Raw genomic sequence first — 27,454 nt, 5'->3', positions numbered from 1 at the left:
CTGTGTAATGAAAACACAGGCTGTATAGCCATGCCGTATGTATAACTGTGCAGTCAGATTTATATTTTTCTTGTATCATATCAAATTTTTAAGGATTACAACAGTAATTCAAAGTAGTTAAATTACTTTTGGACCTCATGTTCACTGATAAGTAAAAGTACAGAAGAAAAATTGATACTTGAATAAAGCAATATTGTTATGTACTTGTTGACCTGCTAATTGGATTTTTATTACATTTAATTTATTTCATAACATTTATACACTGCTTGATTGTAAAAAAACCTCAGAGCGGGCCGGTCCGAGTATACCCCGGACTACAAGGTGCTGAGGAATGCTTATTTTGCTTAAACCATCTTTCAGGAAAAACTACCCCCTGCTTCTGAACTTCCTTGATGAATCTGGCTAGCCCTTTTCCACAAGAAAGAATGCTAATGTAGAGGAACTGTTGATCTAATGCAGGGGTAGGCAACCTAAGGCCTGGGGGCTGGATGCGGCCCAATCACCTTCTCAGTCTGGCCCGCAGACAGTCCGGGAATCAGCATGTTTTTACATGAGTAGAATGTGTCCTTTTATTTAAAATTTTATTTAAAATGGGTTACAGTGGTACCTTGGGTTACATACGCTTCAAGTTACCGTATTTTTTGCACCATAACACTCACTTTTTCCCTCCTAGAAAGTAAGGGGAAATGTCTGTGCGTGTTATGGAGCGAATGCCTGCGGGGGGGGGGGGGGATCTGCTGCAGTCGTGAGCAGAGGATCCATGGTTCTCCTTCCTTCCCTCCTCCATGGTTACAAAGCATGGATCCACATGGATCCTCAGGATTTTTGCATTGGGCTACTCCAAACTCACTGTCAGATCACATGCCTGTGGCCACAGCATAAACCACAAAAATCATATATCCACTATTTCGTTTAGAATATTTTTTCTTGTTTTCCTCCTCTAAAAACTACGTGCGTGTTATGGTCTGGTGCGTGTTATAGAGCGAAAAATACGGTACATACGCTTCAGGTTACAGACTCCGCTAACCCAGAAATTGTGCTTCAGGTTAAGAACTTTGCTTCAGGATAAGGACAGAAATTGGGCTCTGGCGGCGCGGCGGCAGCAGGAGACCCCATTAGCTAAAGTGGTGCTTCAGGTTAAGAACAGTTTCAGGTTAAGAACGGACCTCCGGAACGAATTAAGTACTTAACCCGAGGTACCACTGTATTTGTGGGGTCTGCCTGGTGTTTTTACATGAGCAGAATATGTGCTTTTATTTAAAATGCATCTCTGGGTTATTTATGGGGCATAGGATTTGTTCATTCCCCCCCAAAAAATATAGTCCGGCCCACCACATGGTCTGAGGGATGCTGGACCGGCCCACAGCTGAAAAAGGTTGCTGACCCCTGGTCTAATGGTACCAAACATGGAAATCCTGGCACTGTTAAGGGCTTGTGCTGGTTTTATAACCACTGAAGTTAGAGTGGGCTCTGCTTATTGTCTCAACTCTTAACATTTGTTAACAACAAACTGCTAATTTCAGACACACACAAACCTATAAGCTATACTGTATGTTTTATTCACCCACTGTTTCAGCTTTGTCATTCAGCTCCACAAATTTGTGTTGTAGCAAGTGCAAGCAGAAAAATAACTCAGAAGAATTCAGATATTTCTTCTATTAATAAATGTATTTTTAAAAAAAAAAAAATCAGATAGTTAATTACCAGAGATTTCATCCTTTTGGCTTTTTACCCCTATAGATGAAAGCTCCTAAAAAGAATGATTTCTAGATTAACTCAACTTACTAAAGATATAAAAGGCAGAAATCTTGAAGAATATAAGGAACTTATTAATAATCCAACAAAGGCAATGGAACTTGCTTGACATTCCCATGAATTGTGAAACCAGATTTAGACCTGAACTGTGCCGTTGTAAAGAGAGAAATGAAATTTAAATTGCCAGGGTTTGCTGTGCACAAACTTGGATTTGTATTACCAATTTACCCACAATTGCATTAAAGTTGGTTTCAGCTGCTATGGTGATACTTCATCTGAAAACTTTCCAAAATGAAATGTAGTAATAGCCTAAGTTGCTGAGCTAAATATTGTCAAATTATTGTTCTGGCTGAGTGATGCCCTTTTAGAGCAGATTTTTCTGGTCGCTTCTCTATAAAACAGGGGTAGAGAACTTCTGGCTTGCAAACAAATCCTGGCCCACCAGGAGGTCTGATTTGGCCCATGAAGCTACATTTCCCCTAGAGTATAAAAGGTGCCAATTTCCTGATCCAGTTTCTACACACGAGTTAAAACATTTCTACACAAGAGTTAAAACAACTTTGCATCAAAAACAATCAGCTGAAACTATTAGTATCTCCCCTTTGTTCAGTTTGGAACTTTGAACTTCATTGGAAAATACATTTTTGAAGCTTTCTAAAAATGGTAATGTAAAAATGAGAGAGATGAAGGAGGAGACTGGCACTCAAGGATAATTTATGCCATCTGCTTATTTCAGTCTGTCAGAGGTTGCCAAGAGAGGTTGCCATGAGAGTTTGCTGCGCTTAATGGCATGGCTGAATCGCCTACCCTGGGATGCCCAGTCCTTCTGACCTGAAATGTTCAAAAAAATTGGGTCAGCTTATAAAGACTATAATGAGATGGAGTTTGAAGTAGGTTCTGTCTAGATCATTTCTTTTCTGTAGTTCACATTGCTTGTTTCCAACTGCCCCATCAGGTCCAGGGTCTAGTAGTAAGTTGTCTGTTCTGTTCCTTTTAAATGCACTTTAAACAAATTCTGTTGCAAGGAAATGCCAAAACAATCCTGCTGGCAGAAGAGAGTAAGGACTTATTCCTCTTCCTTTTAAGCACAAAAGGAGAAGTACGGAACTGTCACTAAAGGTAACGGTAAGTTTGGCAACAGGGCTGTAATTAAGAGAGCAAAGAACAATACAAGTTCTGTGGTGGAGGGGGGGGGGATTCTGTAGGAAGGAGCCTTAAGGGTGGTGACAGCTTTGACTCCTCTACAACAGCTCTTGCTGTGAACAACATGGATTAGTGCTCTTGGGCTCTGTCTGCGCCCGCTTAAAAATGCTGGAAGGAATTGTTAAATACTGGCCGAATGCCAGTGCTCAGCCAACCTTCATAAGCTGCACCAAATCATGAGACAATTGCGTGTTGGCTATGTGCTGATGTGCAGCTAAGCCAAGATGTCTAGATTCCAGCCTGATGTGATTAAGAATGCCGTCATGCCACTGGGGCCCAGTTAATTTATTTTGTGATGCAGTAGCTAACAAGAAGATGCCTTCCCATGGCCAGGCTCTTACATCACTGATAAAATGTGAAAGCACTAATCATGTGGATTGTCTGGGTCATGTGGTTACTCCTATGCCAGCTTCAGAACCCCCCCCCCCTTTGGGTCGTAACCCTGATCCTAGCACATGATTCACATTTACAGAATTTTACACCTATTTGCTACTAGCCTGTTTCTCACTTAGAGATTCTTGGACCTCAAATGAGTGAGAAAATCAGCTGTGCCGGGGAATACAAAACACGTTTGTTTATCATCTGTTAGTTCAAACATTTTAGAAATGTGCAGTATTATCAACATCTTTGAGAGGCATTTTATGCTAGCCCTACTCAGAGTAGATCAACTGGTGGTTTCAATAACTCTAGCATTGCTGTTTCCCCCCAGAGTTCCTAAGCCCCCAGAGTTCCTTGGGCAAGACAAGGGTGGGGAATTCCTGACTGCTGGTCAAAGCTGGCCTGCCAGGCCTCACCAATCCGGACTGCCAGCTATGAGCACCCACAGGATCTCCCCTCCCTACCCCGATGGTGGGGGCTAAGTATATATTGCAAATAGATAAATATACAGACATCCATACATTAATAATAAGCACCAGAGAGCAGTGTATCTGGTGAATGGGCAGTGCCAAGGCCTGGCTAAACATTGAGAAACTTGTATTCCAGATCTACCCTTACATAGTTTCTTAGTGGGTAGACCTGCTGCCCATCTATGTGTAGATCTGGCATCTAGACATCTTTCCAGTCACAACTGAAACCCTCAGTTGTTTTCCATGGGGTGGCAATCACTTCTCCACCAGCACAGAAGGCTTAAAAACAAACCAGGAAGTTCCTTCTCTAGAGTCTGGACAACGGGTGTTCCATTCTAGCCTTCTCTTTGTCTAATTACCGGTAGCTGCTTTCCTAAATGTCAGCCATTGCTCAGACTTCACTCATTGACTAAAAATGCAGACAGGCAGGTATAGCTTAGTTTTTCCCAAAACAAATTTGGTGAATAGTACCTGCACAATGTGTGTCTCATAACTTGCATTCTACAAGGGCTAGAGACTTGGGTTGGGGTTTTCCCTCCAAATAAAAGCTGAGAATTGGGGAGGGGGTGTGGCTCATCGTGTGTGTGTGTGTGTGTGTGTGCACGCGCGCGCGCAACTGTTCCTCCTTCCCACTTGACATGTATGCTGCCAGCCTCTTCATAAGCACCATCTCCTCTGCTGCTCTGCTTCTGCTTTTCAGCTGAGAACAGTCCTATGAAAGGAGTGGAATTTGGTGGTGAGGACCATCTCTTCCATCATCACCAGCCAAGGATGGTGGCCCATGTAGTTCAGCTTGTTCTCACGGTGGCCAGCCAGATGCCTGGGAAAACCCACAAGAAGAAGCTGAGCCCAAGAGTCCTCTCCCCTCCTGTGGTTTCCAGCAACTGAATTTTGTTAGCATTACTGGAAAGGCAGCCGGGAAGGTAGAGCATAGCCATCATAGCTAGTAGCCACTGATAGCTCTCTCCTCCATGGATTTGTTTAATCCTCCTTTGAAGCCTTCTAAATTGGTGGCAATCACTGCTTCCTGTGGGCTTCTTGTTGCATTTCCTCTCTGTGCACTAGAAAAGTGTTCTCATTTCTCAGCATGCTGCAGAGAGAGAGAGAGGGAGAGAAATATGTGAAAGGAAAGAGCATGTGGTTCTCTGGTGCATCTATGGTTATGCCATTGCAGTATGCACTGGGGTAAGGACAGCACCAATGGAGGATGCCTCTGTAGCATACTGTTTGTTCGAGTTAGTATAAGCCAGAAGAAGATGAGAGGGAGTGTTTCCAAGGGCACGTTGTTATTGCATAAGCATATCTCATATTGGCACCTGCCACCTGGATAGGAGACTTCCTGGAAGCCCCACACAAGCTGCTCTTGAGCTTCTTGAAAGAGAGATCGAGAAATGCTATGTATTAAAAACAACCCCCGTGATCAATAAATGATAAGGCCAGCAGGAGCAGGACCTTGGCTCAGATGCCTCTGCTCCAAATGGCTCCATTGCTGAGTGCTTTGTTGTATCAAATAACATCTTTTAAGAAGTAAGGCAACTAGAATAAAAAGTACTCCATAATAGCAATGCAGTATTATAATGTGCAGGTGCAGCCCGCCCCCGCTCACACCGCCACATAAAGATGTGTGGTATGGACTGCGCATGTGTGGCATTCCGTATGGAGTGCGCATGCACGGGATGCCGTACGGCCTGCGCCGCCCCGGGTGCCGGAGAGGGTTCCTCTTCCACTGCTCACATCATCCTTGACCAATAGCCTTGTTGGCTTAGTTGAGTTGATGGGAGGTGTAATCCAGCAGCATGTGGAGAGCTACAGGCTCCCCACCCTGACTCCCAACATATATAACGTAGTTCTACTGATCTCATGTCATGGTGGGTGGCAACTTCATAGAGGACCATTGTGGGAACAGCCTCTTTGAGCAAGTGCATCAGGCACCAGAGAAGTGAGATTGCAGGTAGATGTGCATACATACCAGGGCACCTTTATAAGGTATATGTCTATCAAGACATACAAGGTGTATTTATATCCTATTAGTTCTCCAAGGAACTCAAAGTGTTTTGCATACGGTTTATTTATTTAATTTATTTCTACCCAACTGTTCAGGCAGCTCACAAAAAATGTTAGAAGACAATGGATGAACATACTAATGAAAACTTTTATCAAATATATATATGTGTGTGTGCTTAGCAGGATCAACAATTCTTTCACGTCAACTTAAAGCCTGAAAGAGAGGGAGCTAAGCAGAATTCTCAAGGGATGGAATTCCACAAGTGTGGGGGCCACCAATGAAAAAGGCCCTGTTCCTGGTAACTGCTAAGCTGATCGCTTTATCAGAGGCGCACAACAGATAGCAGGGCACTCTTAAGACCAATCTGAGGACGTGGGTAGATTCATATGGGTGTAGGGAAACATTCAAATAACGTGGTTCCCAAACATTCAGGGTTTTAAAAGGTTAGTTACTAGTACTTTAAACTAAGCCCAGAAATGAATGGGCGACCAATGCAGCTGATGCACAATTGGGTTGATATAATCAAACAGGCTTGCATTTTGCACCAGCTCAAGTTTGCAGACTGTCTTTTAAGGCAGCCCCACATAGAGATTATGACAGTAATGTAGGCTGGGTATTTAAGAGAGTGTGTATAAGAAAGAAGCCCATTTTTCTCAGATAATTGTCCTTGGAGTGCTCTTAGTTGGGCAGCCCTCTTCAGAATCTTTACTGAACTCCCCACCCCCCAATGCACAGCAAAGGGGCTGGTAAATTTAATGCTAACACCCACTATCAGTTCTTGCAAAGCACATGCAGGTGGAAGCAGAATGTATCCCCATATTTAGAGCAGAAACACGGGCCTGTCTTCTTCTCCTTCATTACTGGTGAGGATGAGACACCTTTTACATGTGTCTCAAGGCCATTTACAAACACATTATCAAAACAGATAAAATAGCTTTTAAAACAGTGCAGATGCAACAACTAAAGATAGGTCTTAAAACAGTACAAAAATAACACCCAAGGCCATTTCATCCAGCTTGGAAAGTGTGTCCAAACAAAAAAGGCCTTCATTCGTTCTCAGAAAGGAGAAATAGCGAGTGTCTATCGTATCTCAACAGGGACGCTGTTTCACAAAATGGGGCCCAGCTACTCTGAAAGCCCTGCTCCAAGTTACTGTAGAACAGTGGACAGAAAGGGAGAAGATGACTTCTGGAGAGCATTGACCTGGAAAAGTAATGCAAGAAGTGTATCACCCGGGTATAATAACCGCTGGTGGTTGCATCAGAGCCTTTCTCTTTAAACAAATGCTCCCCATGCCAGCAGCTTCCAAGCAGAGTGCTTGAAATAATAGCCACATGGGGCACGTCACTAGATTTTCCGAGTTCTTCGTGCATAGCGAGAAGAAATATGCATTTGCTCAAAGCTTCCCCTCTATTAATTGCTGTGTGAACTTCCTCTATAAAAATCACCCGCGCCTCAACAGTAAAATGTTCCAAAAATAAATACAACAAACCATGTTCACATTACAGGTCTAATTTAAATGTAAAAGCAAGCCAACGGCAAAAGCAAGCCAACGTCCAATAACAACAGCAAACAGAAAAAGCACTCAGCAACCACAGAAAACAGCAGAAATGCATTTCTAAAGCGGACGCAGATGGCAGAATGGACACTCTTTCAACCACCTGGGAGCGTTTACCTCTCTTGAAGGAGTTAACATACTCGAAAACCATGTTGGTTATATATGACACAGGTCCGAATAATCTGCTTATCACAGATGTTTTCATGGATTTTCCCCCTCTCTCTTTCTAATGTTGAGGGAGCTGAAGCACTGAAATTCTGATAATCCTCACTGTACCTGCTGCTGCTGATCCTTCGTGGGGAGGTTATCACTCCACAGATTAGAGTCTTTTTGAAATGCTATTTCAGTAGGCTGCTGCATTCCCCTACAATTATTTCAAAGTTCACTAGATTCTCTCTCAATGAATAAATGATACCGTTGCTCTTGTATAGATGCTTACAGCGGCAAAGAAAGGGGGGACACCTGGGAAGGTCAGCAATTCTGTAACACACGGTGTGTGTTGTAGTATCTGGCGGGCAGCACAATCCAACCCCCTTCCCTTAGCCTGGGATGCTGTGTGTGTTGAAATACAGTGGTACCTCAGGTTAAGTATTTACCGTATTTTTCGCTCTATAGGACGCACTTTTTCCCCTTCAAAAATGAAGGGGAAATGTGTGTGCGTCCTATGGAGCGAAGACGCCATAGCCCCGCGGCCCTCTCCCGGCTGGAGAGGTGACGCGCGGCTATGGCAGGAGCCTCTACAGCCCCACGTCACCTCTGCAGCCAGGAGAGCGCGCGCGGGGCTAAAGAAGCCATAGCCCCGCGACCCTCTCCCGGCTGGAGAGGTGACGCGCCGCTATGGCAGGAGCCTCTCCGCTGCGCCTTTCCGCTGCTCCCTGACCTGCTCTTTGGGGCTGGTGGTGGGCTTCCCCCCCGCCAGCCCCAAAGAGCAGGTCGAAAGGAACCTGAAGCCTGGAGAGCGAGAGGGGTCAGTGCACACCGACCCCTCTCGCTCTCCAGGCTTCCAAGGTAGCCGCCTGAACGCACCTTAAACGGCACCTTGTTTTAGAGCGGGAAAACAAGAGGGGGAAAGTTCTCCCCCTCTCTGTGCAGCACCTCCTGCCGCTTCACTGAAGGGGCGCTGGGCACAGAGGGGGAGAATTTTTTTTTTCTTGTTCTCCCCCCTCTAAAACAAAGTGCGTCCTATTGTCCGGTGCGTCCTATGGTGCGAAAAATACGGTAATTCGTTACGGAGGTCCGTTCTTAACCTGAAACTGTTCTTAACCTGAAGCACCACTTTAGCTAATGGGGCCTCCCGCTGCTGCCGCGCCGCTGGAGCACGATTTCTGTTCTCATCCTGAAGCAAAGTTCTTAACCCAAGGTACTATTTCTGGGTTAGCTGCATCTGTAACCTGAAGCGTATGTAACCCGAGGTACCACTGTCGGTGGTGGTATCCCTCTGCCAAGCCCTTCCAGCCTCCTGACTCTCTCTGAATACAGGAATAGGTGTTAGAAGAAAGAAGTCCTGCAATGGGGTGATTTGAGGGAGGACAGGGTGGGCCTGAGGTGGCCCAGGATTTGCAGGGTCCCAGTTTCACAGCTGCCATACAATGGCATCAGGCCCAATCTAACTGATTGGGTACAGATCAGGCCTGATCGTCCTACACCTTCTATTGCAGCCACTGTGAGCAAAAGGGCTAGATGTGGCAGTGGTCCAAAAGCCCCACCACCCCCTGTTGGTGGCAGGTAGGAGTTAGGGTTGCACCCTGAGTCATGCTCAGAATCAACCCATTGAAATCCGTGATTTTCAAAGCAACCTACTGGGCACACGTGACCAGTCTGATGCAGTTGTCGAGGGCTTGCAAAAGCAGGCTAGAAACTCAGTCCTTTCAACCATACAGTTTCAGAGATGTAACTGCATCGTGGTCATTTTCCAGGTGTCCATTTTTTTCCACTGATGGCAACTCATGGGTGTCTTCTTCTTCTTAGGAAGGGGACATCAAATGTCAAGCTGGAAGTTATATACCTTATTCACTATCACCCTTTTAAGAGAGTGGCAAAAAGCAGCAACACATTCAGGTGGGATCAGGTGTGCTTAACATGGGGAGCACATTAAAATATTGCTGCGAGCCTAGGGATGTGGACAAGAGATTGATAAGGGGCCACATCTGGCTGATTGCATCCTTTGGTTAGGTAAAGTACAGGATCCAAATAGTCAACTGCCTCTTGATACAGCATCTTTTGGGGAATGTTTTGAATATTCAAAATGAGCAGACATTCCCACTTTCCAGGAAAGGTTGATGCAGTCTAGGTGTCTGTGTGCAAAGGACAGGCTGTGTGTGTTGTATGAGTCAGAAACAAAGAGACAGGGAGCTGAGCAGGGATCTGTAAGGGTCTGGCTGGAATCTTATATGGGTGCAATGTCCAGTTGTTTGTCTACAGAGGTGTGTACGCTTTGCCTCTACCTATAGTCAACCTGTCTATTTGAAAGTAAATAAGTACTGCAGACCTGGAATTTCTCATTGCTCACCAAAGAAGGGGTGCTTAAGTATTCTTCAGGCCTATGCCACCAACCCTCTGCTGCCAAGCCTTCAGCCCACTCAGTGCGCCTCCCATTGGCCTCAGGGCCCCAACATCTGCGCCACCATGTCATCCTCTTTAGCCGGCAATGAAAGAGGATATCCCATGTCACAGAACGCATATAGCAGTACTATGTCAAAAAGCTAAAGAGGCATTTTCAAAATGTGGCCTAACATAGTTTGGTTTGCCATATAAGAACTGAAATGTCTTTCGTCAGCTGCGTACAATGCAAGAGATGAATCTGCAGCAGCTACACTTGCGACCATCTTTATGGCCTAGCTCTCATGGAGGGCGTAAAGCTGTGTCTGGTCTCTGCCACTTTAGACTGCTGGTCGGAGGTCGCAAGACCGGATGAGCTTCTGCCACAATCCCAGCATCAAGTAGCAGCCAGGATTCAACCAACATGATGGAGGTGAAGGAGTTGGATGAGCTGGTGGGATCTTATGCCAGACCTGGGGGATCAGATGCAAAAAAAATTATAGGGCTCCTGCACCTCTAATAGTCGCATAAAAATTATGTTAAAATTGCAGGAGCCCTGCCCTCTTTTACATCTGGTTATCTTATCTGCAATAGCCACGCATCAGTGCAAGGAGCCACCAGGTGGGAAGCAGCAAAGAGGTGAGAGAGTCTAGAGACTATGCTTTCAAGGAACTTCATTTCTCAGCAAGGGTGTCAAACCCTGGCATGGCAGCCTGGGGCAAGAGAGATGAAAGGCCTCAATTGGAACAACTCACTTCTCACTTCCCATTATCCTGCAAACGTTATGTCTGATCGTCCTTATTTTCCAGGCCCTGGACATGCCTGCCTGCTTGCTACCCTTGCTGAACTGTCTGGTTTGCTGATCCCAGTTATCTCCAGCACCCCAGTCGACTGACCAACCCTCCTTCCACCCTGGTTGTGTCTGAGTTCTGGCTTCCTCAAGACGGACAAACAAGCCCCCTGCATAGAAAACTAGCAGTCAGGGATATTTATTCTCCCCCCCCCCCCCCGACATCCAAGCCCTCTTCATGTGAAAATCATGCATGCAGCTAATATGTGGAGCAGGGAGGGGATCAGGGTGATGCCCCGAGTTTCATCCACCCATGGCCTCCACATGTTCAGCTACAGATGTGCATAGAGCCCTACAGACATACAGTTAGCTTCCTATCTCAAGTTATTAAAGAGCAAATGATGTGCGTTTAAAAATATATATTAAAAAGTGAAACAAGGGAAAACAACTTTGGGGAAATGATTTTTGGGCAGGAAAATGACTGAAAGGGGGAAAGGCTTAAGTGCACTTTCTCTTTCAGAATCTCAAACTCCCAAACCTGCTTTTCATTCTTTTAAATATCAGGGCTTTGTTGCTCATATTTCCATATAATGCAGTTTGCCAATCAAGCATTCGTTTCCTAAGGCTTCCACCCAATATTCACATTGCCTTCTTTCGCCACCTCTTCCCAGTCCGACAGTCAGTTCCCATATTATCCCTATTTGGACATTCTCCCTCTCACAATTAACAAACATGTAAGCAGAGGGGGCGAGAGCGGAGGCAGCACCCGCCGGCCCTGATGTGTGCTGAAACATCATGTCCCTGCTACTCACACTGGAAGGACACACCTGCTGTACGGCACACAGGCTCTCCGTGATTTACAACCTTGTGATTTACGATCCTGTTAGTCATATGAGGGAGGACACCCACATAGGGCTTTACTTTACAGTTTTCTGCTGACTCTTTAGAGGAAACAGACCAGGAATAATGACTTTGGCTGTGCACTGAAACAGCTCAGATGTGAAAGTGAGCATATGGAAACCACATGGTTGACTTAATCACATGCCACTCACTGCACAATCCACCCAGAGATTTGGGATAACAGGTCACCATCGGTCTACCTAAGAAGAGGATCATATGGCTTGTGATTACATATTCACCACCATATTTCAGAGACGAAAAAAGGTTAGCCATGTATACCTGTAACATCCCTGTGTCCAAACCACCACTTAACTCCGCACACCCAGCTACTATGAGTTGCTGAATGTTCTTCCCTGTATTTATTGACTCTGAAATAACCCATCTTTTGCTGGATTCTGAAGCATAACAGTTTCCTTTTATTTAAAAAACCCAGCCACCTAGGAATTTTCAATTGCCTATTTAATCACAAAGCAGATCTGGTTGTATTGATTGCAGAATGGCAGCAACACCCAACACATTTACTACCTCAATTGCTAGTTATGGGGAGATCGAAGCAAAACGACCACAAGCTGATGTGCCAGTGTGCAAAAGTTTTTACAGGCACCCTAAAAACATCCCTGGAAAGGCAAAACAGAGACAAAAGAGACACCAGAATCAAGACAGCAGGGAAACAGGGGCCACTTCTGGAAAATCGGAACAGCTGGGTCATATGTAACTGTGCTATTAGCATTATAGTGAAAACCTCACTTGAGCATTTCTTAATCCAAAACTAGAGACTGCTTCTTCTAACAGGAAGAGGCCATAGCTCAATGGCACATCACATGCTTTGCACATAGAAGACCCCAAATTCAATCCCAGGCATCTCCAGTCAGTGCTGGGGAGACTCCTCCCTCAAACATTGAAGAGCTGCTGCCAATCAGTGCAGGCAATTCTAAACTAGATAGATGGACCTATGGCAGCTTCCAAGTCAGATGTCGCTCAGAGGGAAATGATGTGAAGTAAGCCTAAGCCAAATGCTGTTTTGCACGTACAAGATGTTAGCACATGATGAGGTCTACAGAAAGAGAAATTAATGATTGCATTCCCCCCACCCCCGGAACAGGAAGAGCTTATTTGATGTGCTTTGTAGCAAAAAATAGCAGAGGGGAGGAAAAGCTCTTTGCTTCAGATTTAAAACAGAGGCTTTAAAGACGACGCAAGTGCTTTACTCTCAGCAGCCAGGAGCAAGCAGTTCATGTAAATACTTTTAACAGCATTAATGCAAAATCTGCGAAGGACGAAACAAGTCTACAGGCAGAAAGATAATCCACAGTTTTCGGGGCTATAACTGGCAGTATGGGTGGAGGGAGCAACAGCATACACAAACCAAGAGAAGAATGTAAGTAGGATTCAGGCATTCTTGGGACAATTTACCCTTTATTACTTAAATCTAACTTTGTTACTCTCCTGAATTTTAATCATGTTGCAGACTTTGGTTTGAAAACACAAAACTGAAGCACATACTGTATGTTGCAAAAGGAAGATCATTCCAGACAGAAAAATCCTTGCCCTGGAGCTGAATTTTATAGGAATGTATCTCTCTCCCGTTACAAATTTATTGTGAAATCAGAGAAAATGAAATGCAGAAAGCAGAGAGAGTGATAATTAAGTTATTAACAGTAGCCATTCACAAAACAGTTGTTGGTGATAACACAGGCACCTTGGCATTTAATTAACACATGTAGTGCAATGGGAAAAAATCCTTCTCTAGTGTCAAGCCAAAAAAAGTACAACTGAGCCTTTTGATGAATTGTGATTCAGTGGTTTCCCAGGGCAGTCTCTCTTTGACGTTCCATTGTTCATTAGAATATAAGAGTATCTCTGCTGGATCAGACCAAAGACCCCTGTAGCACGGCATTTCTTTTCTCTCAGTGGCCACCCCAATGCCTATGGGAAGCAAGGAGACGAGCCCAACAGCACTCAACCTGGTTGCGATCCCAAGCGACTGGTATTCAGAAGCACATTACTTCCACTACTGGGGGTAATATAGCCATCATGGTCAATGGCCATTGACAGCCTTATCCAAGATGAATCCATCTAATCCTCCTTTAAAGCCATCCACGTTGTGGGGGTCAAGTCTACAGCTGTGTGAAGAAGCACTCTTCCTTTTGTCTGTCCAGAGTCTCCCAACTTTCAGCTTAATTGGCTGAAGCCTGGTTTCAGTATTAGGAGAAAGGGAGAAGAACCTCTCTCTAGTGACTTTCTTCATACCATGGATAATCCTATAACCTCTTCCATGTCCCTTCTTACTTGCGTTTCCTCCCCCCCCCCCCCCGAACTAACAGAGATGCTCTATCTTCGGGATCAAAAGGAAATCACAGGCTGCATTCACAAAGCAAATAATGAGCACTAAACTTGCGCTACATTTCTGGAAGGGCTTTTTACCAGTGTTAGAAACTGAGATATGAAAGCTAGGAGCTAAATGACACCACAACGGAATGTCTAGGCACACTTTTTTTAATAACAAGGATACAAAGCTGATAATGAATGAACGGCAGCTAAAATATTATGTTCATTTTTCACATGGTCTAGTCCAAGCATAAGGAAACTCCAGCCCTCCAGATGTTTGGGACTACAATACCCATCATCCCTAGCTAACAGGACCAGTGGTCAGGGATGATGGGAATCGTAGTCCCAAACATCTGGAGGGCTGGAGTTTGCCTATGCCTGATCTAGTCCTTCCCCTGCCCATCCCTTACCATTCTAGGACATAGCTGTCAATGTTTCCTTTTTTTAAAGGGAAATCCTCTTATTCTGAATAGGATTCCTCGCAAGAAAAGGGAAAAGTTGACAGCTATGCTCTAGGGTCTCTTCTCCAGTTTTCAGAGAGTAGCTGGAAGTGGGGAGGCATAAAAAGGTCCTCCTTTCCTTCCACTCTGCAGTTTTAATCCGTACCGCGCCCAGAGCTCAGAAGCTGCTCGCTCTAATGAAATTCCTTGTCACAAAATGCACCTAGAACAAGGGGAGTTTCGAACACTGGTTTTTAAATTGTGTGAAATATAAAGGAAAAATTAAGAGTTAGGGAAATGGAATTAACTGTAATGTGAATGCAGAACCTCCCATTTCCAGAACCTCCCATTTCTGATGCTATATTTTTATTTGTTTGTCTTCAATGCTCCTAAGAGCAGTTTACAAAATATTAAAAATTACACTGCAACACATTAAAATGGCCTGGAATCCACATAACACCACATGAGTAACACCTCTTCCCATTCCAGACCACCTGTGACTCAAGATCTTCCAGAGCCCCTTCTCAAAGTGCTTTCTCTAACAAAGGTACATTATGTAGTCACAAAATAAAAGAGGCTGTGGGTCAGTTACAGAGCACATGCCTTGCATGCAAAAGGTCCCGGTTTCATTTCTTACTATCTTTGAATACAGCTGGGAAGGACTCCAGCCCCAGACCTGTTATCTGTCACTATAAAAGAATATAGGGCTAGATCATGGGTAGACAAACTAAGGCCCAGGGGCCAGATCTGGCCCAATCGCCTTCTCAATCTAGCCCATGGACAATCCAGCAATCAGCGTGTTTTTACATGAGTAGAATGTGTCCTTTCATTTAAAACGCATCTCTTGGTTATTTGTGGGGCATAGGAATTCGTTCATATTTTTCCCCCAAAAATATAGTCCCCCCCCCCCAAGGTCTGAGGGACAGTGGACCGGCCCCCTGTTGAAAAGGTTTGTTGACCCCTGAGCTAGATAGACCAATGGCCTGATGAAGGGTACTCCCGGACAGGGGCTTAATGTCGCAAATGGGTAATTTGGATTCCTGATAAGATTAACTTTTGATGCTGACGTCATGTGAACATTGCAAAAAGAAGGAGAAAAGAAACACGTTCATGCATGAACATATCCCATCATAAGTACACCTCTGAAAGTACTCTCAGCAGAGACCTTGAGAGTTCCCTTCTCCCCGCATAGGATCAGGAATAGCTCACATCTCCGACCATTAGGTATGCTGTCACTAGCCCTTCCCAGAGGGCTCTCAAGACAACAAAATATTTATATTAGTCAGGGAGATGAGGAGCATCCAGCCTGCTCCTCTTCCTCTTCTGGGACACAAGGCAGCATGCTTTCCTCCAATTCTCCCTAGACACAAATATGCAGTGTGAGTTCAAGGGATCTAAGCACAGCAGGGAGAACACAATCTCCCATGAGCGGTCACAGATGCACAGCAAACCCCAGCAGCCCGTTTTAAGAGTGTTTATTAAGAGCACGGTTTTAAGAGAGCAAAGGGGGAAGGCAAAACAATTCATGAAAGAAAATAAACTTTTCAAATTTACCTGCGCTCTGCAGCTGCTTTTACACACACACACACACACACTCATAAGTCACACAGCATCCTGGATGATCAGAGGGATGAGGGATGGGTGAAGAAATGCTGGCAACATTCCATTTTTCAGTGCTCTTAACCCGGATAATTGACAGGTGGCTCTGAGCAGCCAATCACAGTATGAAAGCACACACAAAGCAGTATAAATGCATCAGCAGAATTAAAAGCAAACACTAAAACTCGAATTACAGCACCGAGGCAATGTACATATTATTTAAAAAAAAAAAGTCTGAGAATATACCTGACACCATGCAAGCCTCTCGCGGGGAAAGCATTTCATAGACAGACATCACCAGCAGGGAGACTCTTGCCTGTAGCCTTCAATGCTTAAGGGTGGGTTGTTTATTTCTTATTACTGTTTTAAGCCTGGGAGGTTGGATTGGATGAAGACCAAGGTCCTTCCAACTCGTTTATTCTGATTCCAAACATAGGATGCTGCCTTATATTAAGGCAGGCCACTGGTCCACCTGGCTCAGTATTGTCTACTATGCTAACTGGCAGCTTTCTAGGATTTTAGACTAGGAATCTGTCCCGGGCCTACCTGGAGATTGAACTTTGGGCCTTCTGCTTGCTTCCCAAAGATTGGAGCTGATAAAATTGGGGCTTGGAAGGAAAAAGTTAATGGGCAAAAACAGCCCCCACCATTGGGTTTGCATGGTGGCCATTTTGGGCGCCATGATCGCACTTCATCTCATGTGGGTCATGTGATGAAACCCCACAAAGCGGTGTCCTGTTTTTCACCCTGATATGTTGAAGGGTAAGTGATCTGATATCCAACTTGCAATCTTTTTTTTTTTAAGCCCTGCCACTGTGCTTTATGCAAACCAATGTATGTATTTATTATTTAACAAAATTTATAGATTGCTCCAAGCAGTTTACGATAATGATAGAGGAAATGCTTTTGAGGCATAAAGATAAAACAAGAAAGATCTCACCTGCATCCTCTGTCTTGGTAGCAGAAGCTGTGGAGTAACATCTTACCACTTGCTAATCACCACACTTTGCAAAATGGCTGCTCTTAAAGGCACAGGGCTGAGGCTGTAACAAAAAGATGACAACCCTTAAACTACAGATATTCCTCCTGGAATTAACTGAATTTATTTTTTGCTTTCGTTAAAAAATAAAAAAAAGTTAAGCCAAACTGGATTGCATACTCTTGAGTTTATTTCTTGCTATGAAAGAATACACTTCAAAAACTTTTTAGCAGGGGTCTTTAAAAAAGATAACTATATCTATCTGTACATCTATACAGCATATGTTTGTTCTGTATTTGACAGTGTACATCACAAACATTCTTCCTGAGAATACTGAGGCACGAGAAGCCAGCTGATCTTGTAGAAACAAACAAAGAAAAAGAGCAGTCATTTTTGACTCCTGGCCAATCTGCTTTGTATATACTAAATCAACAAACTGGACAAGTACTTCCATGGTTTTTCCCTTTTAGGTACCTTAACTGGCCGCATCTAATCTAGATGCGCATTTCCAACGACTATTAAATTCTTTGCTAAGACTTTCTAAAAGCTGGAGCAGACACAAGGCTATCTCGCAAGCAATAAATGCTGCCAGGCCTTAGCAACAGCAGTTTATATAGGTGTTTTGGATACCATCCAAAGATTACATCAAAACCGCTCTGCTTATTGAGCGATTGAGAAGGTGCTAATCACTATATTTATATATATATCAAGCAGCCTGTGGTTTTTCCAATGGTTGTAAAGTTAAAAAGAAAAGAAAAACCCATGTATTCTTTGAATCTGAACTTCAGGACATTCGTTATCAGTTAATATGTTTGGTGCAGTGCATTGTACACTGACTGGCAGCGGCTCTCCAGGGTGTTTTGAAAGGAGTCTTACCCAGAATTATTTGGAGATGCCAGGGATTGAACCAGCGATCTTTTGCATGCAGAGCATGCGCTATACAGTGGTACCTCTGGTTAAGAACTTAATTCATTCCGGAGGTCCGTTCTTAACCTGAAACTGTTCTTAACCTGAGGTCCACTTTAGCTAATGGGGCCTCCCTCTACTGCTGTGCCACCGCTACGCGATTTCTGTTCTCATCCTGAAGCAAAGTTCTTAACCCAAAGTACTACTTCCGGGTTAGCGGAGTCTGTAACCTGAAGCGTTTGTAACCCGAGGTACCACTGTACTACCATTGAGCTTTGGTCCTTCCCCAAAGGTCAAGCCTGACACTGTTCTTTGATACAAAGAGACATGCGTTATCTTAGCCGGTGAAATGAGGGAGGAAAATGGGTTTGAAGGAAATGGGATGGTTTCAAAGCGGGAGAAAGAAAGTCTCCAACTCCTGCTGCGCCATGGTTGAAACAAGCCTGAATTGAAATTGATGTTTCATCTGAATCCAGGGCCCATGGTTTGTTTCCTTCAGACAAATCATAACCAGCAACCAAGGTTTGTTCTTGCATTGTTTTGGAGAGGCAAATCAAAACCTGGATTCAGATGACTCAATAAGCCAAACACTGGCTTGTTTCATCAACAGTGCAGCTGCAGAGCAATGAGAAGCAGAAAAAGATCACTGCATAATCTTTTGTCAGGGTGCACTGTGCTGCTTGTTCACATTAAAACCATCGTTTGTTTGAAACTGGTTTATTGTGGCATGCGCATTGGACCAGTGTATGCATTCTGAAGCACTTTGTGCATCGTAAATGTGAAATACAAATGCTAAGTGCTTCTATATATTTTTCATTTTTTTTCTAGCACACTGTCAGCTGTGTACTTTTTTATATTTTGTTTGGCTTTGGGCTACAGCGGGCAACCTTTCTTCCTGGTGTACACAGTTCCTTTGCTGAGAATGAATGAAATGGCTTGCAGCGCTTTCCCTTCTCTGTCTCTTCCCTCTGAAAAAGGCACCTCAACGCCTCTGCCTTTCATCTGTCAGCACAATGCAGACCCCAGTCTGGAGTATTTAACAGGGACCCATCAGAATATTTCCTTGCAGGTTATTAGGGAACGATGTATTGACAGAGATGACAATGGGAACATTTTACTCTCTGCCAATCCACCAGGCACAGGCAAGGTGGCAGACCCTCATCATAGAGTGACAATTAGCTCCCTTTGAAAGAGTTCTCTTGCAGATGAAGTAAGGAGAGATGAGTCAGCCTGAGAATGCAGAAGTGTTTCACTGGAGATGAAAATAAGCCTGCTGTTCTGGGAGGGCCATCTTTCATCTGTTAGCGACTGATGGATATTTCAAAGATTGAGTAGCTGCTCTGGGGTGATTTTAATAAGAGAATATGCATATCTACAGTGGAGACTTTAAGTGGTTTAATACAAGGGCTGCACTGCATTCCCTTATGGCTAACTTTCCTGGGGCTGCATGCCAGCAGTGTGCAGGAGGAGCCAGTGCAAAATGGGTGGTGCTGTGGGTTAAACCACAGAGCCTACGGCTTGCCGATCAGAAGGTCAGTGGTTCGAATCCCCGCAACGGGGTGAGCTCCCGTTGCTTGGTCCCTGCTCCTGCCAGCCTAGCAGTTTGAAAGCACATCAAAGTGCAAGTAGATAAATAGGTAGCGCTCTGGCGGGAAGGTAAACGGCATTTTTGTGCACTGCTCTGGTTTGCCAGAAGTAGCTTAGTCATGCTGGCCACATGACCCGGAAGCTGTACGCCGGCTCCCTCGGCCAATAAAGAGAAATGAGCACCGCAACCCCAGAGTCATCCGCGACTGGACCTAATGGTCAGAGGTCCCTTTACCTTTATGCCCTGCACACAACATCCACATGCACCCATTAAGATAGATGGAAGATAAGCCTTTTAAAGCCATCCAAGTTGATGACCATCACTACTTCCTGCGGAAGGGAATTCCAGAGTTGTTTATTATTATTATTATTATTATTATTATTATTATTATTATTATTATTATTTATTTCAATTTATATACCACCCTTTATCAAAATATATCAAGGCAGCGTACAACTTTTAAAACAATTCAGATCAAAGCTAGTTTTTTGAGGGGGGGGCGGACTGCATAAAAAATAACATTATAGATATGGTTTGCAGCTAATGTTATTTATACACCACTTCTCAAACCAGTGATGGGAGTGCAATACATTCAGAGTAAATGGGTGTATATACACAGCCTATGTCCAGTCTTTATTGAACATGCATTCTGATTTGTTTACAGGGTGGTTCTATGACAATGAGCTTAGAACCTCAGAATTGTAGACTTGGAAGGGAGCACAAAGGGTTATCTAGCCCAACCCCGTGAAATGCAGAAAGCTTTTGCCCAACATGGGGCTCAAACTCGCAACCCTGAGGCTAATAGTCTTGTGTCCTACCGACAGAGCTACTCATACCTGCCTGTGGGAAGCTTGCAAGCAGAAACTTCTAAAAGACTCCAAATGCAAAGCAATTTGAAAGCTGAAATATAATTAACTAAAAAAGCTGAATATGGATGATCGTACATCCCAGGTAGTGTGGTTGCTGACCTTGAGCCAGAAATCCTGTAGAGTCAAGTCAAATGGGCCTTAGAAAACACTGCAAATAACAAGGCCAGTGGAAGTGATGGTATTCCAGCTGAACTATTTAAAAATTTAAAAGATGATGCTGTTAAGGTGCTACACTCAATATGCCAGCAAGTTTAGAAAACTCAGCAGTGGCCAGAGGATTGGAGAAGATCAGTTTACATCCCAATCCCAAAGAAGGGCAGTGCCAAAGAATGCTCCAACTACCACACAATTGCACTCATTTCACACGCTAGCAAGGTTATGCTTAAAATTCTACAAGGAAGGCTCAAGCAGTATGTGGACCGAGAACTCCTAGAAGTGCAAACTGGATTTCGAAGGGGCAGAGGAACCAGAGACCAAATTGCAAACATGAGCTGGATTATGGAGAAAGCTAGAGAGTTCCAGAAAGACATCTACTTCTGCTTCATTGAGTATGCAAAAGCCTTTGACTGTGTCGACCACAACAAACTATGGCAAGTTCTTAAAGAAATGGGAGTGCCTGATCACCTCATCTGTCTCCTGAGAAATCTCTACGTGGGACAAGAAGCTACAGTTAGAACTGGATATGGAACAACTGATTGGTTCAAAATTGGGAAAGGAGTACGACAAGGCTGTATATTGTGTCCGTGCTTATTTAACTTATATGCAGAATTCATCATGCGAAAGGCTGGGCTGGATGAATCCCAAGCTGGAATTAAGATTGCCGGAAGAAATATCAACAGCCTCAGATATGCAGATGACACAACCTTGATGGCAGAAAGTGAGGAGGAATTAAAGAACCTTTTATTGAGGGTGAAAGAGGAGAGCACAAAATATGGTCTGAAGCTCAACATCAAAAAACACAGATCATGGCCACTGGTCCCATCACCTCCTGGCAAATAGAAGGGGAAGAAATGGAGGCAGTGAGAGATTTTACTTTCTTGGGCTCCATGATCACTGCAGATGGTGACAGCAGCCACGAAATTAAAAGATGGCTGCTTCTTGGGAGAAAAGCAATGACAAACCTAGACAGCATCTTAAAAAGTAGAGACATCACCTTGCCAACAGAGGTCCGTATAGTTAAAGCTATGGTTTTCCCAGTAGTGATGTATGGAACTGAGAGCTGGACCATAAAGAAGGCTGATCGCCGAAGAATTGATGCTTTTGAATTATGGTGCTGGAGGAGACTCTTGAGAGTCCCATGGACTGCAAGAAGATCAAACCTATCCATTCTTAAGGAAATCAGCCCTGAGTGCTCACTGGAAGGACAGATCCTGAAGCTGAGGCTCCAATACTTTGGCCACCTTATGAGAAGAGAAGACTCCCTGGAAAAGACCTTGATGTTGGAAAAGATGGAGGGCACAAGGAGAAGGGGACGGCAGAGGACAAGATGGTTGGACAGTGTTTTTGAAGCTACCAGCATGAGTTTGACCAAACTGCGGGAGGCAGTGGAAGACAGAAGTGCCTGGCTTGCTCTGGTCCATGGGGTCTCGAAGATTCGGATACAACTAAATGACTAAACAACAACAACAACAAAAAGCTGAAATATAATTAACTAAAATTGAATTTCATCCTGAAATACTTGCAGGGTGTTTACACATCTCCCCATTAATCAGTCATTCATCCCACACTTTCCCCTATCACTTTCCAAACTGCAAAAAAAAGTCTTTAAAAAAAAGTGGGTTTATTTTTGTGCTAAGGCAACAGAGCACTTTAATTCACTTTAAACATTAAATCCTAAAGTTGTGGAATGTACTTGAATCCCTCTTGCAAAATACTGACAGTCTGGAGGCACCCTCATAACTTTTAGTGTGGGGGGAAAGTACTTCCCTTTGTCAGCTCAGAACCTATTGCCAAACAGCTCTCCATTGGATCTGAACATGAGAGAGAGCGATCATTGACTTGAGCATTCATTTTAGAAAGAATATGAGTGCCTCTTTGCCGAACTAGCCTGTTAGTATTTCCACAGTATGATAATTATGAAAATATGTGACAGGTTGTTCTGGTTTCTAATAGGAGACTAGAATGTGACCTTCTGTTCCAAAGTTCCCCACTTTATCACTTCCTTCTCCAAAATATCTGGTTTCACTCTGGTTAACTAAGAACTCTTTCTGCCCAGTTGAATACCAAAGACAGTCTCCAGTCTGCAGGACTGGTTTAGCAAGGGCTGCTTTTCACAATTAGCTGTAAGCCAGGGGGATTCTCTTGCAAGTAACTCACATGATTAAAAATCAAACCAAGGAAAGGGTGCATAGTACATGTGTCTACTCATAATAAAGTTTGATGAAAAACCCAGACAAGCTCATTATGTACTGGATAGATCTTCGGTGAGATTTGGAAGACTACTGTAAACATCAGAGAGAGATTGTGTGCATTATCTGATTAATTACATTAACAGAGATTGCATGAATTAACTTTTTACAGCTTAACATTTCCCCAGCTCTCAGCATCTGAAAATATTTGCCACAGTTGTATCTCACCCTTTCTCCAAGGACAAAAGAACCCTGTTCTAGCCTGATAACAACCCTGTGAGATTGGTTAGGTTCAGAGCCAGCCTCACCACAGCTAAGCAGGGTTTGTTTATTTTTTAAATGCTTTTAAACCTTTTCTCTCAGGAGCTCATGGCAATGTTCATGCAATGTTCTCCCCTGGCCCCATCATTACAACAACTCTGTGAACCAGGATTGCCCATTTATCTCTGGATGTTGCTAGACTACAACTCCCATCGTTCTAGTTACAGGTAGGTAGCCGTGTTGGTCTGCCGTAGTCAAAACAAAATTTAAAAATTCCTTCCAGTAGCATCTTAGAGACCAACTAAGTTTGTTATTGGTGTGAGCTTTCTTGTGCATCTGAAGAAGTGTGCATGCACAGGAAAGCTCATACCAATAACAAACTTAGTTGGTCTCTAAGGTGCTACTGGAAGGAATTTTTTTAGTTTGTTTCAACTTCCATCATGTTGACATGTCCACAGAATGGAAGACGGTTTGCTCTTTGGGGAGCTGGCTTCAGGCACCAGGTCCCTTGGCAGACCAACTCTACGTTGCAAAGATATCTGCAAACAAGACATGAAGGCTGGCAACATTAGCCGTGCTATGTGAGAAGCCCTTGGAGCCGGCTGCAGTGCCTGGAGACAGACAGTCGGGTCATGTTTCCATAGCAGTGACCAGAGGAGGAACAACCACTGGGAGGAGCACAGAGAGAAGAAAGGCCACGGTGCATCTGCAGCGGCACAACCAGACGCCCCAGCTGCAACAAAACATGTCTCTCCTGTATCAGTTCCTACAGCACAGCAGTTGCTGCAGCTCTCCAGCCAAAGGTGCACTCCTCCTTTTTGTCTCCTAAGACAGACAGATGCCAACAGTGACAACTTCCATAATCAACCACCATTGGCCATGCTGGTTGGGCTGATGGCATCTGAAGTGTAACACGTGTCTCCTAGTGCTGCTCTACATTCTAACTCAGGGGTGGCTAATCACAGGCCTGAGAGCCAAATGTGGGTGTTTTCTGTCTGGTCCTCAGAACTCTCCCTCTCACCGGCCCTGCTTCACACAGTCCTTGGGTATTTATGCCTGGCTGGAATATGTCCTTGAGTTCTGGTACTGTTTCTTGCTTGTCTTAGAGGGGGGATACAGAGAGTGGGAGGTGTGGGCATGTATAGTGAAGCCCTGACTAGGGAAGTTTTTAATGTTTGATGTTTTACTGTGTTTTTACTATTTTGCTGGGAGCCACCCAGCGTGGCTGGGGAAACACTGTCAGATGGGCAGCATATAAATTATAAAGTTGTTGTTGTTTGCTTCTGTTGTTCTGCCGGTTTTGGCTGCTGGCCTGCTCACCATCGGCACATGACCCTTCAGTGGTTGCCCAGAAGGCACAGCTTCACCACCCAGGCTCTCTCTGTTGCTAAAAATGATGGGTAAATTCCACACATATCCAATCCTCCCCTCCAGGGTAAAACAAATCCTAAGTGTGCATAACACAGGCAGAAATAAAGGTCACTGGGCGACCTTGGGCCAGTCACGCACTCTCGGCTTAACTTACCTCACAGGGTTGTGGTGAGAATACAACGGGGAGGAGAACTCTGTACACCACCTTGCGTTCCTTTGACGACAAAAGGCAGAATATAAACATAATTAAATTTAAAAAAAAATATTTTCTCTTACTGCTCCCATTGCTTCTCTTTCCTCTCTCAAATTTCTGATTGCTTGCTCCTAGGGGCAAGTGCCTTGCTTTGCAGGGGGAAACCTCCATATGTACTATATGAAGTCAACTATTCAGCCTCCACTTGGCATTTGAGGTTGTACAGCCTGGCTGGGCTCAAGCTGAGATTTCTGCATTGCAGGGGGTTGGACTAGATGACCCCCAGGGCCCCTTCCAACTCTGCAATTCTATGATTCTGTAAGGAGAGCATTTCCAAAAATGCAGAGCTGGTATAGGCTGCTTCCCATGTCACTTGTTTTACTATTTAAAGACCATATTGAGCGTTTTTCCTTAAAGAATCCACACAGCTGTGGAGGATTTGTTCTCATTGGGAAATTGATTGGTGGAGGAAGGGACAACAGATTTAATTATGCAGGGACAATTTCTAGCTATCTTTCTAAGTACCCAGACGCAAACAAGGCCACCCAGAATTTCCTATGTCCGGATCCCCTTTCTCTTTGATCCCCATTGAGTAAACTATCAGGCATGTTGTCCTCAATCAATACCCCATCAAAAGTGCCCTGGTTTTGTAAAACACCCCTGATTTCTCTAACTAATGCCAAGTCATTGAGGAAAGGGCTTGCTAAAGGAAGCACAGCAGGAAGCAAAGCGCAAGCAATGAGCCATTCTTCATGGCATTGCCAGGACTGGGAATAATCGAAATGGAGCTGCTCTAGCAAGATGCAGCTATATTCAGCACGTCCATGTTAGGCACTGGTGGGTGAAAAAATGGACAAGTTGATGTTTACTTCCTTTACACAAACAACTTAATTTTTATCAAATTTCCCTCTTGTGTCAGGGACAGGACTAAACTCTGGACTGTAACCACTTGGAGGCCCATGGAGGGCGGTAGTCCTGTAGCTCAGTCCACCCTCTGTGAATTTTCAGTTTTCATTTAGAAAACAAAAAGAAAACTTGGCTTTTTTGTTGCGCCTAAACTTGCTCACAGTATTTTGCCCAGTGAGTACAAATGAGGCAATGTGATTACTCACAAAGCGCTAGGCCCTTATTCTTAACTTTTAGGACATTTGACATTATTTTATTTAATGTTTAATACCATATAAGCCTTCCTTTATTTGGGTTCTGGCTGTTCAGCATCAGTTCCCAACCTCATAAGGCTTGTCAGGCAACAGAAGGCTCTGATAAGTTGGATCTGAGAGCTGCCATTTAAATTTCCCACGATGCCTTGGGAAAAGCTGTATCGTGGGCAGGTCTCACAACTCACCAAGGGCCATCATGCCCTGGAGAATCATTATGAGGAATCCTTTCATGTTACAGAGGATTCTAGGAATTGGGAAGTACAGTAGTACCTCGGGTTAAGAACTTAATTCGTTCTGGAGGTCTGTTCTTAACCTAAAACCGTTCTTAACCTGAGGTACCACTTTAGCTAATGGGGCCTCCCGCTGCCGCTGTGCCGTGCTGGTGCAATTTCTGTTCTTATCCTGAGGTAAATTTCTTAACCCGAGGTACAGTGGTACCTCGGGTTACATACGCTTCAGGTTACATACGCTTCAGGTTATAGACTCTACTATCCCAGAAATAGTGCTTCAGGTTAAGAACTTTGCTTCAGGGTGAGAACAGAAATCGTGCTCCAGCGGCGCAGCGACAGCAGGAGGCCCATTAGCTAAAGTGGTGCTTCAGGTTAAGAACAGTTTCAGGTTAAGAACGCACCTCTGGAACGAATTAAGTACTTAACTTGAGGTACCACTGTATTTCTGGGTTAGCGGAGTCTGTAACCTGAAGCGTCTGTAACCCGAGATACCACTGTACTGTAACTCAGTGCATAATGGGGCCTGAACAGACAGGCTGGGCCTTATTGTTGCCTTATATGCCTTGCACCCAACACTTCCCTGCACAGGAGATGAGTCAGGCCTGGTGGGCAGCTTTGACCTGTGTTCCTGGCCTTATCACTGCATGCAGGGAGTCAAAGCAGTGTTTGCTGTACTATCATCTCCTTCATTTTCACAATGTGGAGATATGGGGTGTCAGTCGTGGTCAACAGGAGGCTTATCTATGGCTTGACGACTCAGTGTTATGTTGACCTTCTATCTGTTGTAGCTTGACTACAGAGACATGGGCTATCAACAAGCACACTCCTCGTCAACATTTCTGCACAATTCAACCATTTTACCCCACAAGCAGGCAGACAACCCACACTAGCCAGCACAGCAAAACAGTTTGCCCAGGAAATCCTCATGTATCTTGAAATTCAGTTTGGATACGAGGCGTGAGTCCACTGAGCCAGCTGACGTGAGGAGTTTTCTGGAGATGGGAATGTATTATATTTGGTAGCCCAAAGCTTAGTTTAGAATTTGCACCCTACCCCTCAGTTCCTTCTTTGCAATGGTCAAGAGCATTGTGAAACAACAAACACGCCAAGCCTAGCTGTTTAGATTGGAGAGAATTATTGCAGACCTTGAAGGAAACTGTTTCTCAGTCAAGGAAGCTCATTAGACAACCTAAAGCTCATTCTGCAGCCCAGGGACACATATGTATCAACTCCAGTTCTTTGTTCAGATTGCCCATTCAGCCTTGTTTTGAACTTTTATGGGAATAAGGAACTGGAAACAAGAACTCAGTTTTAGCCTGGCATATATTCTCATGTGCTTTTTTGGATTGCAGCCTCAGCCCATGATAAAGTAGGGGCAGTGGAATGATTTGTCAGGGTCTTTTAAAAAAAGGTAAAAGGTAAAGGACCCCTGGATGGTTAAGTCCAGTCAAAGGCAACTATGGGGTTGCAGTGCTCGTCTCACTTTCAGGCTGAGGGAGCCGGTGTTTGTGCACAGACAGCTTTCCGGGTCATGTGGCCAAGACTAAACCACTTCTGGCGCAATGAGACACCGCGACGGAAGCCA

The 27,454-nt window shown here is 44.3% G+C and overlaps 1 protein-coding gene and 1 long non-coding RNA gene across 3 annotated transcripts in view; one reads left to right on the top strand and one right to left on the bottom strand.

Annotated features, from left to right (window-relative positions):
- The window catches only part of VPS13B (vacuolar protein sorting 13 homolog B), an 883,035-nt gene that overhangs the window by 583,164 nt on the left and 272,417 nt on the right, over positions 1-27,454 (top strand). The gene's annotated exons all lie outside the window — the stretch shown is intronic.
- Positions 1,671-25,999, bottom strand: LOC310713422. Its single transcript, XR_014529226.1, has 5 exons — positions 25,709-25,999; positions 24,441-24,500; positions 19,672-19,766; positions 16,905-17,007; positions 1,671-4,896 (listed from the first exon to the last, which is right to left on the bottom strand). It is a non-coding gene; the product is annotated as an uncharacterized lncRNA (long non-coding RNA).

The sequence above is a fragment of the Podarcis liolepis genome (assembly GCF_965112155.1).
Source record: "Podarcis liolepis genome assembly, chromosome: 8".
NCBI classification, from domain to species: Eukaryota; Metazoa; Chordata; class Lepidosauria; order Squamata; family Lacertidae; genus Podarcis; species Podarcis liolepis.
This window is presented reverse-complemented; position numbering and strand designations above follow the sequence as displayed.